Raw genomic sequence first — 12,725 nt, 5'->3', positions numbered from 1 at the left:
ATCGAAATTACCAAAGTTTCTAAAGTAGAAAATAACCATGGAGTTAACCTTTTCCATTTCAAATATTTTAGGATTCTATTGAGAGTTTTTTTAGAGATAATTATTAATTAGCCCTTTGCTTTTCCCTTTTTCTTAATATAAACTGCATCTCTTATTACATTGCTAATCAAGAGATTTACATCAAATACTAGATCAAAGGGCCAAGAACTTTTTATAAATTCTTCCTTATCCAGTACAAGAATAACTGGTTAACATGTCAACTTGGCTCCAATTTCTTGAGAATTAATAATTGTTCTGAAAAATGACTACTCTTGTTTGAATCGAGAACTCTGTTTAAGCTTTGAAATTGGATTTTCCTCCAAATTTATCTTGGAAAGTTCCATATTAAAGGCTTCTCAATATCTCCTCCACTAGAATGAATGGCTGGTATGTTGAAAAGTATAGCAGAGCTCCCTTCTGAAAAGCCTGATCATCCCATTATCACCAAGAGCTCCTCCTTTTCCCCAAATTGGACCCAAAACAACATTGAGTACTTAATTATGATCCAACCTGATAATTTTTTAGTGACATTGCAACTCAAGAGCTATTCAATTTAAAGTGCGCTAATAGGATTCATCATGCTTTCATTGAATAAGTATATTTTTTTTAATTTGTCATTTGTTCTTGTAGGATGTGGTACTGACCTTGTTTCACGTGAAAGGGTTTTTATTCTTGGACTATGAAAATTCTACTAAGATTTAGGCCTTTTGTAGTATTTGTACCCCATGATCATTTTTTCAAGATGTATGTCCTGTGTGGAAAGAAATAAGGATTTAGTTATTACCTCCTGAACTAAACCATTGTTTCTTTTATTAGGTGCCATATAACATCCTCTAGAAATTGAGGACAAATGGGACGTAATATTCTTTCCATACCTATACGCTATAGTCCTCAATAAAGGGGAAAAAACCCCAAAATACCCATTGCTGTGCAAGTTTTGGGGAAACTAGGCTTTAAAAACCCAAAGTTGGGGTTTGGAGTAAGGTTCACTCAATCACTTAAGAATATGAAACCCTTTTAGAAAATCTATAAATAGGGAAGGATTTAATACATTTTGGATCACCAAGCATGGATTAATTCATTTGTTCTTGATCATTAGGTCTGATGGTTTTTGACCCCTTCTATCTCTTGTCAATTTTGGTGGTGAAATATTCCACCCTAGTTGAAATCCCCTTATTATCTCTCTGTTTTGGCATAAGGGTCTTTGGTTGGTTGGCAAATTTTGTTGGATATTGGTCTCTTGTCTTTTTCTAGGCACAAAATTTATGTTAAGGGTGAATGAATTCAGAGGATAATGCAAGATAACATAGTTCTGTTTGGTATACACCTCTCTTGAAGGAAGCTACAAAGTTTTTGAGTCCTTAATATCTTATTCTAGGAAAAGCACTTACCTTAGGGAGTGGATTCATTTATGGGACTAGGAGTAATGAAAATATTTGCTTTATTTAATTTTTGCATGCACAGTTGAAAGGATCACTTCCCTAATTATTAATTCTCAGCCTTAGCTAAGGAAACATGTTTGCATATCTCATATCGTATTCAGTAGAGGTAGACTTTAATTGTGTTATCTATCCATGCAAGGAAGGTGCATTAGGATTAGGAGTTAAGAAAGTTGAGACATTGTTGTACATGTTTCTAGATTCATTTTACCTTCTAGACCAAAGTAAAAGTGAATAGTAGTGTTTGAAATTTTCAGTTATTTCCTGTTTGAAAGAGTAATAAATAGTGATGTTATTTAAGTTTCAAATATGTGTACTTACTGTTACTTTCTTCAGTGGCATGTGCTTCCCCATTTAGAACAAGGGGTTTTTCTGTAGTATCTATCCTCCAAAGCTTCATCAATGAAAACTAAATATCAAATCATTCCCTCGTACTCCAAAGAATCTAAGGAATCACCCTAGAGAAGCTCCAAAGTAGATCAATGAGTGTTGACATGCCAACTCCAACCCCATGTCACCATACAAGTGTTGACATCACAACTACAAAAAATATTTTGAAGTGTTGCATCCTACACTAGTTCCTAAGATGGATGCCCAAAGGGGTTCTAGAACGAGGCTCAACTTTCATTGCCACATTTAAGACTTTTCAAAGCGATCGATCCCTTTAAACCATACCAATTTTTACGCTTTCACAATTTGGCCCTGTTCCTATCAATTTATATTTTGTATTGAAAATTCAGTCCTATTTTACGTATTTATTAACTTCAGGAACAATTATAGGTTAGCTCCAGCAAAATGTCAACAAATTTGTGGGTTATGTTGGCATTTCTCCAAATACTATCACACATGTATATATAATCACACATTTTTCTTTTTAGATCTTGATTGGTTGAACAAAAAGGTTCGCTACATGTGCAATTTTTTCCGATACCTCCACATCAACACTCATAGATAAAAATATTCTTAATTATTCATCTGTGTGCACAGTAAGTTCCCTTTTGGTTTCTATTTTTTATGGAGAAACCTCTAACAGTACACCTTTTACCATAGAGATGTTGTTGTTGGATAGAAATCTCTAGAGAAGTCTTACCCTAGACATATAAATGGCTATTGTATATCACAATAATAAGCATTAACATATGAAGATGCGGTAGACCCTAAACTTTGTGCATTCAATCCATTACTTTTTCTTTCATGGCAAATTAAACCAAGGGTCAAACATGAACACATCAAATGTATTAATTAGATTAATCCTAACTCGGGTAGCTTCAAAAGTTTCCAAGAGGAAAGTCAGGCTATTTGGCTTACTTGACATGAGTGTTGTAGTGGATTCAAATCACTTCTTTGGAGGCATAGACCCGTCCTCGACACTTCCACTATTGATCCAAACTAAGCTTATATGTTTCAACCTCTAATAGTCTTTTAAATGCTTGCCTAGAACTTGACATTTGGGCCAACAATACCCTAATTTTAAGCGTAATTCTAAGACTGACACCTCCATAATTGAGTGTTACACGTGGTGTAGAATCTTGTAGCTCCTAGCACACATCCTTTATTTGTACAATAAATTTTGTGAGCTCCTTTCTATTTTTATTTTCTCAGGAGATATATGGAGGAAAATTAGAGCCTAAAAACTGCCTAGTGTAACCCTCACACAAGAGTTCTACGTAAATATCTTACCACTATCATTTGCAAAGTGTAACATATCATGGAGAGTTCTATTGTTGAGATATTCATAAACCAGAAGGTATTTCCCACACTCTAAAAAGTCACTGTATTTCCCATAGTACATCTATGGTATATGAATCAATAAGAACATTGTGTCCTCAACCTTTGAGTTAAATAGCCTGAAAGGTGTCCAATTCAAATCGCTCCATTATTCCACTATTCTATTACTATCTCTTTTCATCCATCTTGAGCAATCAATATTACAACTGCTTGTTGGCATGTTGCATTGACATGCTTTTCCTAGGAAAAATTGAGCTATTATACTTTATTATTTTTGGATGGATAATATCTCAATAGATAGTTAGCCTCATCTAGATTGAGGCCTTGTATAAGGATCTGTATATATGTATGAATAGTTTGAACCAGTTCATCAATCATATCTCCATGAATTTGGAAATTGTGATCTCTTAATAATTCCCACAACCAGATCTCAGATGTTCCACTCATCTGTAAATTGTAATTGCAAATAGGGAAATTGTTCATTTCATTGGTTGGCTAGGATCTAAGGGGGAAAAAGGGAATCATCTGGTTCTAGGTCACCTGAGTGGTCACTTCCTTCTTATCCCAATGATTCAATTTGGGAGAGAATTTTTTGAATTTCAGGGGACTGCTCATCAGCATATGTTTTAGTCAATTCATGTATTCTGTTGTAGTATTTTAATCCTCTGGAGTTGGAATTTTGAGTAACTGAGCACTTACTTTTGAGTCTATGGATATGCCAATTATTGTTCTGTTCTGTTCTTTTTGGCTCTATTTCCAAATTCATGAATGACATTCTGAAAAATTTCTCTTTTGTTTGCATGTTCACATACATTTGTTTGTATAAAATTTGTTGTGTCCTAGCCATATTATATCTAGGTTGTTCTAAAAAATTTCCATATATGTACGAGATATCATTTGTATCCATACCTATATCTGTATACTTGAAACTTAGCAATTTACTTATGGTTTCCTACCACTTATGAATTTGTAGGTGAGATGTTTCTCACATCCTTGGAAATGAAGTAAACCTTTCTCTACAAAGTACATCATCGATATTCAATTACACCATGAAGAAACATCAAATCATGACAAAACAAGGTAGATTATATGTTAAATCAGTGCATGAAAATTATGATGGCAGAATTTAGAGATAAGCTAGACCATTGCACAATCCTTATAGTGATGATTTAGTTCAAGCATCAAAGTATGTTCAACATTGTTACTAAGAGTAGAAATTCTATCATAGAGCAAAAGTGTAATAGAAGAAACAGTGAGAAACCAATATAACCATGATTTCGATACTATGGAGGAAATGCAAATGTGCCGATAGTGCTTAGAAAACACAATGATCAAGAGTATATTACAACAAAGATGGCAATAGCATTTAGAGCATTCTGGAGATATTTCTTATGCATCAATGAAAGCCAAAAGATAAAAGTATCAAAAAATTTATTATTAAGATGCTTGAGTTCCAATTACCATGGTTTTATCCCATTTGTGTATGTATAAAGTACACAAAACCAAACTCAAATTGTCAGTGTCTAAAACAGCACAAGAGTGTTATGAAATAAGGTGAAATTGTAACATCTAGTGCATTATCTAGATCATGAACTTAGGCATTTGAAATTCTCAGAGATGTCATGAAAATACCATAGTTAACATATATATCATCCAAATGTCATTCACACATGATACAAGCTTATGTTAAACTACTGTCCACAAAATTCTAGCCAAGCATAGATCTAAAGATGTCATGTGAATCGAATATCCAAAGTGTTGGCATAAATTCAAACTTTACACATCAAAGAATACAATGTTTTCTTAGTTATGATAGTGTTTTGTCTAGGACATCTGTATTTATAGTCATGTATTAAATATGATGCATTCAGATCAAGAAATAGATCATTAATTCTACAATTTTACCAAAGTTAGACCCTCGAGACAGACTTATAACCAAATGTAATGTGCCACTGTGATATCATAGCGTTCAAAGAGTCATCACATTGTTTCATTAAAGGAAATATTTAATTTGTATTAACTGCAGAAATGCTGCCCAAAAATTGTTTGATTAAGACATACATAATCACTAACCTTGGCAAAGAATCATACCTTCATTAGCAATGCTAATAAATTTGAAGAATAAGGTATTATGTGAGGATATGAATTGCTTCTAGAGCATATATATCATTAGAGGTGGCGCAATTTATTCATATGCATAATTCCAACAATGAACACAATGCAAACTTTTAAATCTGAGTATTAAATGAGGCATTGAGAATAATGTCACATCAACTTATCCTTAGATGACTTAAACAACCTAAAGAGACCAAATAATAGTTAGAAGAGTAGTTCTTTGTGTGCCACTTTCAGATCACGTTCATTATTTCCACTAGCAGATGTTCAGAGAATTAGGATTATCACTGAGCCATCATCAATCATAATTATATTCCAAGACTTCTTTTATCAATAAACATCAAATCATTGGGTCATACTATCAAGGATTTTATGGCTCCCTCTGAAGCCTTGTTTCATGAGATTCTTATGTGAAAGAATTTTCACAGGGTACCATGATATTGTCCCTAAAACAGTTGCATTATCTTCCTTTGCTAGATGATTGTAACCAATGCATTAAGTTATCCCTTCCATAATGAGGAGGGATCTTCCATATTTAAGCATTCATATTCATCAGACAGTCTTTAGTCTCAACACATTAAAGAGCCCAATGACCTAATCAGGATCCTCGCAATTTCCTTTGCTCATTGTGCTTGCTGAGGCATAGGATTTGGTATCCATTTTCTACAATTCACCTTTTATTTCATGCTTATAAGGGTTGTTACAAGAAACTACTCCAAAGTTCCATGCACAAATATCCAAGGGCATCCAAGGGTGTTAATCATAAGGTGCACATAGACTTTCATTATTCCAGCTGCTATATGTAGATATAAATGGCTGCTTCCATACATCATTACTGCTCCTGTAATTACTGTTACAATTCACTACAGTAGATGCTACCACCATGACCATAGTTGATGCTTTTCCACTCCTCCTGCACACTCTCAATGGAGCCTCTAGACAACAAACCATTCATTTAAGACAATGATAATATCATGCTAGCTAATGCTGTGGGGAATGATCTTTTTAGGTTCCTCACTACACATATATATTGAATAAGTTCACATGAGGATTTATCATTAGGAAATTTTCACAAGATATATAGTGGCAGATCTAGCAACTACTGATGGGTAATAGCGACGAAACCTTGAAGCTTGTTGTTGTATGACAATAAAGCTATTGTATAGAAAGACTGATTGACAACACTGATATTGTGAAAATGATAAGATCTTAATTTTAATTCCTTTTTGCTTCTTCAACTCAAATAGGTTGGGTGAAAGCAACACATGACTGTAGATATAACCAATCATTCAAGGTAGAATATCAAAGCACCAAACATGCCACTGTAGGCAGATCAAACTTTAGGTGAGAATGAAGAGATTTAATGAAGTTTGAAAATTTCATTCCTTTAATGCAAACGACTAAAGGAATCAAAGGAATGCTTGACATTGACATGATTTAAACATTCTTTATAAGAAGGGACCAGGTCACATCTCTGTCATGCTTCTATTTCAAATTATTGGATCATATCTAGGCAGAGGTGTCTTGGATTACTGATGACACATATGTGTTTGATATACACATGAATAGTACTACCAAATTAATGTTTGTGATGATTAATAATGCTTAAGCACGATCTAAATATCCAAGTGCCCAATTGTTATTGAATTTTCGACTGCGCCTTTGTTTTCGAAATGAATCCTCCACATGAAGCTCCTAGACTTGATTCCTTGCGAAACTAACTCAGCCTATTTGGGCTATTGAATCAGCCCCTTGGTATATCAAGAGATAGATACAAATGGCACCATACTATCCATGGGCATGACTTATTCACAACTTTGATTGTGAACAAGGTATTATCATCAATAATTTGCCCAAAATGTCACAACCACCTTGAACTAGAGGAGTGACATTTCAATACTTCTTCTTTTGTTGCATGTATGTATAAATGATGAGTATGTATAAATGATGATACCAATATTGATCTACCTGCAAATATGTTTCCACACCAAATTTGCAAAGGTATTCAACCCTCTGACTAGGGCTTCGCATTTTCACTGGAGGACTAATATTTCTTTAGCTTTGTGCGAGAGAAAATATTGTTGGAAATTGTTACAAGTAACTTTTATTAGAAATGGATACAATCCTTTGTGGACATAGTTGCGAGTTACTTCACTTCAGGAGATGGAGTGTACTCATTGTAGCCTTAGGTCTGCTTTGTGGAAATCCAAACAATGCTTAGCTGAATTGATGTGATCTCCTTTGTTTGAGTGGATATGATATAACTTTGATTGAAGTAGTGTAGTGTACAATCATGGAATGGGTGCAAGCAACCTTTACTCTTATATTTGTGATTGAAGTGATCTAATGTCAATTCAATCATTGCATTTAGTTCAAAATAAGTCTATATATAATCAAAGGCTCCCATACTCTAGCACCGAATTCGATGGTGTATATCTCTATAAGTGATGCATTTATAACTTCTTGCAGAGCAACTCACTCACAATATATCTCTTTCAAAACCATCAAAATATGTTATCATCACTAATAATGAAAACTCAATATTTTGCGTGTTTTCTTTGGAAGAAAGATCAAAATTATTAGGGTATTATGTTCCAAAGTATCAGAATCAATCAGAACATTTTTTCACGAGCAGCTAGGGAATCTAATTTATATTCTGAAGTGATGATTCCAAGACGAACTAGAGGCACTAAGAATAATCAAGAAATTATAATGGCTATAGTTGTCTATGGCCCAAGCTTTGAATTACATGAACCTCCAGTGAGGTTTCCACCTAGAGCCAACATTATGCATGGAACCATAGCACCCTTAAAGATGATGCAATTGTTAGTAACAAATAAAATAGGAGCATCATTTAACAAGATTAATTTCTTCAAAAATGGAATAATTTCAATGACCAATGAAAGGACTAAAGCTATTATTAGTTGTTGAAGTAGTTGTTTTATTTTCAAGAATTTTCAAAGAAAATATACTTGAGAAATGGCCTACATTTCCCTCGAGCATCAATACAATGATTTTAGCTTATTTTCAATAATTCCTTATTTAGTGGTCAGCAAGGGGATCCTCATAGATTTAGTGGTGTCTATATCTATTTTATCCATGTCAACTTCAAATTCAAGTCTTCTGTTCACACTGTTTGCTGGAGGAGGTGCAAGAAGATGGAATAAAAAATTGTACGTAATCACCAAGTGATATATACACATTTCCAATTTTATTTCATATCGCAAAATCACCAAAAGGATTTTTTTCATCTCCACATGCTACACCAATCAATATGAGAGGCACACTCCCATTGTTCACAAAAGTACTCCAGTTTTCTTTACCACCCCCAACGTAAGTGCATATGTATGATATAATCTTAGGAAGCATTAAAAGAGGATAATAAACTTCAAATAATTATTCACATTCAAGAAAAATGAGGCCATCCTACTTCAAATGTATATCTAGGTAATGACTCAAGGAAGAGGTAATACCACAAGAACATCTATTTTGAAGGATGTAAAAATGTATCACTTTGTAATTTATACAGGATCTATCACAAGCTCTCCTCTTACTATAAAATGACATTTTCTCTTCATGCCTATGTACTTGTATCATTCATTGGAGCTTCATTGAATTTAATAAATACATCATGGTCATATATTTCTCAACCAAACTCATTTTTCGATGTCTTTGAGTTTCATGTGACTGCACATGTATCAAATTGACATGGATGAAAGGGTTGCTTATATGGTAAAATCAGGCTTAGGTTCTCTTTGCAAAGAGTTTGATTGTATAATTTCTCTTTGCCCAAATGTACAATTCACATTGTAGCATAATTCGTCCAATGTTCAAGCAAAATTTTAACATTTTTCATCTTTTTAAACAATGTTGATGTACAGATAGCTTGGCAGTAGATGTCATAGGTAAAAATTGGATGTGAAATTTGAGAAAATTGTGTATTCCCACTATTGACATTTGACTTTGCATTCCCCAGCTAACTAACAAAACACCCTCACTTTATAGATAAAGAGTAGTGAGCAAAGGCGTTGCACTCATAAATGCATTGAATATAGAAGCAAAGGAGAAATCAGCAAAGAGTTTTCATATGAATTCAAGGAACTTTGATGCATGCAAGAGCATTGCTACCCTCTACTAAGGCTAACTACTAGAGGACTTAAGGCAGAATCTAAGGTCATTTGATGATGGACATACTAAACAAAGGTACAAGGAGGTAAAATAGCATTCTGATATTTATGAATTAAGGATAATAAGATTTTGGTGCTTTCATTCTATTTTGGAATTATGTGATTTTCCTTAATAGAGTAGAGATGAATTACAAGTACAACCTATCATTTAAGCAATCATATTGGTGGGGAAACTAGCTCTGGATTAGTATGTTGGCATTATGATACAAGTGTTTTCCTTGATGGAAACTCATTCACAGGTCAATTCAGTTTTGATAACAGGGCAGTGGTACAAAAGAACAGGAAGATGCAACTAAGGTCTACTGATTAGAATAAAGAATGTGAAGGAAAAGGTTGATGCAAAGAATTTTAAGAAGTATACGTAGGTCCACTTAGTCAAAACAATGTATACATGCTGGTACACAAAACAAAAGGAATGTATATGTATACACACACTCTCAAAAGAGGAAAAGCGCGTACAGGTTGGAAAATCAAAGTTTTGGTCCAAGGTATTAAGATAGGCCTAAAATGATATAAGGAGGAGAAGATCATGAGGCCAATGTGTGGAAGTGAATTAGTTTCTAATGAATACTTCTATTTAAAGTAAATTTTATGTTGTAGGGGCTATGTTGGTGATTTGATCTGAATCATTTTGTGCACCTTGAATTCAATGTTGGATTAGGATCATGAGACCTGAAATGACTTATCATTGAATGATATGATATTAGTTGGGCCAGGTCTAATTGTTTACACCTATTTTATTCTTTAAATGTCATGATCTGAGTTTTTCTGAAGTCCCAAATAGAAGCGTATTTATGAGTTAATACTTATAGATCTGTATACTGGTTCATCTGGATAAAAGTGTGTGTATGTTGTCTTGTTGGGGCCTAACCCAGGTTAAGAGTTTAATTAGCCAAAAAAATCTCGGCATTACTAGCCCTTTCGGCAACATTCCACTGGGCACGGACTAAGGTCTCACCCGAAGTAGTATGGGAGTGTGATAGAACCAGGTTTCCACACCCTTGAGATGTCTAAGAGGTTCAACTGGTCCCATTGTTTGTCCCTACACGCAGGTCACTTCGTACACTTCCCTGTTCCTCACGGCCTGATACACTGCCTTTGTGCAACCCTAAGAAGGGGCTGTGGAGATTCCACGTTGCTAGAGCCGCACTCTATGTTGTTACCCAAGATCTTACTTATCTTCCTATACCAAATAATTACCTTCGCGTACTTGGATGTCTTACGTTATAATTATTTATACAAAACATTCATATAAGTTTGCGCAACAAATAAATGGTATACTTACAAATTATAGCCAATCATATATTAAAATAGGAAAAGATGCATAGAAATATGGTAAACTTCTCTCTATTTATTCTTCCAATGGTTACAGACTCGACCTGACCTGTGCACTCAACTGTAGGGGTCCGTGCACTCAGCTACGGACTACTAGGCCTCTGCGCACTCAGCTGCAGAGCCTTCCCCTACCCTACGACCCAAGGACACACTTTACACTTTTACTTAATCAATTAGACTTCTTATTCTCATATGCTCTTGTTCCTTTCGTTATATTATACACTTAGAACCTCACTCTATTTATACAATCCCATGGTCTGTGGACCATGGGTAGGTCTATCCAGTCGACATTACATTACAAAAACTAGGGCAGATAACCCTGTGACTCTATTATGATTTCACGCTCCATGCCCGCAATTTGCAGAGCTTTTACAAAAGGATTTGGTCAAAACTTGGGCTTTAAGCCCCAAAACATGTCTTGGGGGGATTCCATGCCCAACAGGCCCCCAACACAAACATTGTGACTCACCCTTCAGTCACTCTGTTAGTGCGGAGATCTTCGCGCGGAGTCCTTCCAACTCTACTGGAACTGCTACAAGGTTGACAACGCACTGAGTTGCTGCCTATTGGATCTACTGCATGCATTGTTCTAAGACCGTGGTGTCAAAAGTGCTTCTCTACATCTGTGCCTATATCCTGTGCATTTTTTTATACTCTCGCGGCTTCTTCCATATCCTTGGAGTGCAAGGACTGTGCTTCTGCTGGCTAGTTAGATAGTCAGGCCACCCGTGTAGGGCTTTAATCAACTGCCATTCACTTTGCCTATGAAAGGCTCTCCATTTATTTGGACTAGCTATATTGCACCTTCGTTTGTGACCTCCTTAAAAACATATGGTCCCATCCAAAGCATTCTGAACTTTCCTGGGAATTTATCAAACTTACAATCATACAACAGCACTAAATCATTTACCTTGAAGGTGTGCAACTTAATATGGCAATCGTGGTAGGGCTTCTCACCTTGCTTTTTCACTTGCTAAGGAAACTCATCCAGGAACCATTCCTCCTCAAGTTCTTCCAACTGTGCGAGCCTTTCTTCTAGAGCTTCACAGTTCGTCATACATATGAGCACTACTATGTGTAGACTAGGTACAATATACTCCATTGGCATGATAGCTTCCACGCCATAAACCAACCGGAAAGGTGACTATCCCATCAGTTTCTTGCAAGTTTTCCTATAAGCCCATAGTACTGTAGGTACGCATAGGTCCTAATCGCTCCACTGTGCATTGCATACTTTGTTTAGCGCAGTATCCAATATTTTTTTGAATGCTTCTACTGTTCCATTGGCTTGTGGGTGACACGGTGTACTTTACTGATGCTACACCTGGAACTCTTTTGTTAGTGCGCTGATGGTTTCGTTCAGGAAATGTGTACCATGATCACTCATTAATATTTTTGGACAACCAAATCAAGCCAACATGTTTCCAAACAAAAAATTCGCAGCCGTGTCGGCTGTGCAGCCTTTAACTGGCTACACTTCCACCCAATGAGTCAGGTACTCTATTGTGGTAATAATGTATCGCGTGCCCATTTTTTCCTAAGGTTTGATAGGTCCTACAAAGTTGATTTCCCACTATTCAAAGGGTTGCAGCATCGTTTGTGGATTCAAAGGCATCTCATTCCTTCGCGATGGTTTGCCTGTCCTTAATCGTACCCTTTCTTCTTCAAGTTCTTGGAGCCTAGAATTTCCTTGGTGGATTTCTTCTTCCAATGTTTCACAAACCGTCGTATCTATCAGTGCTATCATGTGTGGTCTAAGCTTTTCATGTACTATAGGGCTTACAACATTTTCTTTATACTCCAGCCTTGGCGGTGCCTACGCAGTCAGGTTCTTGGACACGGTCTTATAAGCCCATAGAACCATTGGTACGCGCAGGTCCCA

General features: G+C 35.6%; 1 pseudogene; it reads right to left on the bottom strand.

The window, feature by feature from the left end:
- Positions 1 to 7,900: 7,900 nt before the first annotated feature.
- On the bottom strand, positions 7,901 to 8,422 carry LOC149142563 (protein PIN-LIKES 6 pseudogene; annotated as a pseudogene).
- Between the last annotated feature and the right edge of the window lie 4,303 nt (positions 8,423 to 12,725).

The sequence above is a fragment of the Pinus tabuliformis genome, chromosome X, assembly GCF_031772625.1.
Source record: "Pinus tabuliformis cultivar Carrire ecotype Pingquan chromosome X, CPIR1, whole genome shotgun sequence".
NCBI classification, from domain to species: Eukaryota; Viridiplantae; Streptophyta; class Pinopsida; order Pinales; family Pinaceae; genus Pinus; species Pinus tabuliformis.
The sequence above is the reverse complement of the archived record's forward strand: the minus strand, read 5'-3'. Positions and strand labels throughout refer to the sequence as shown.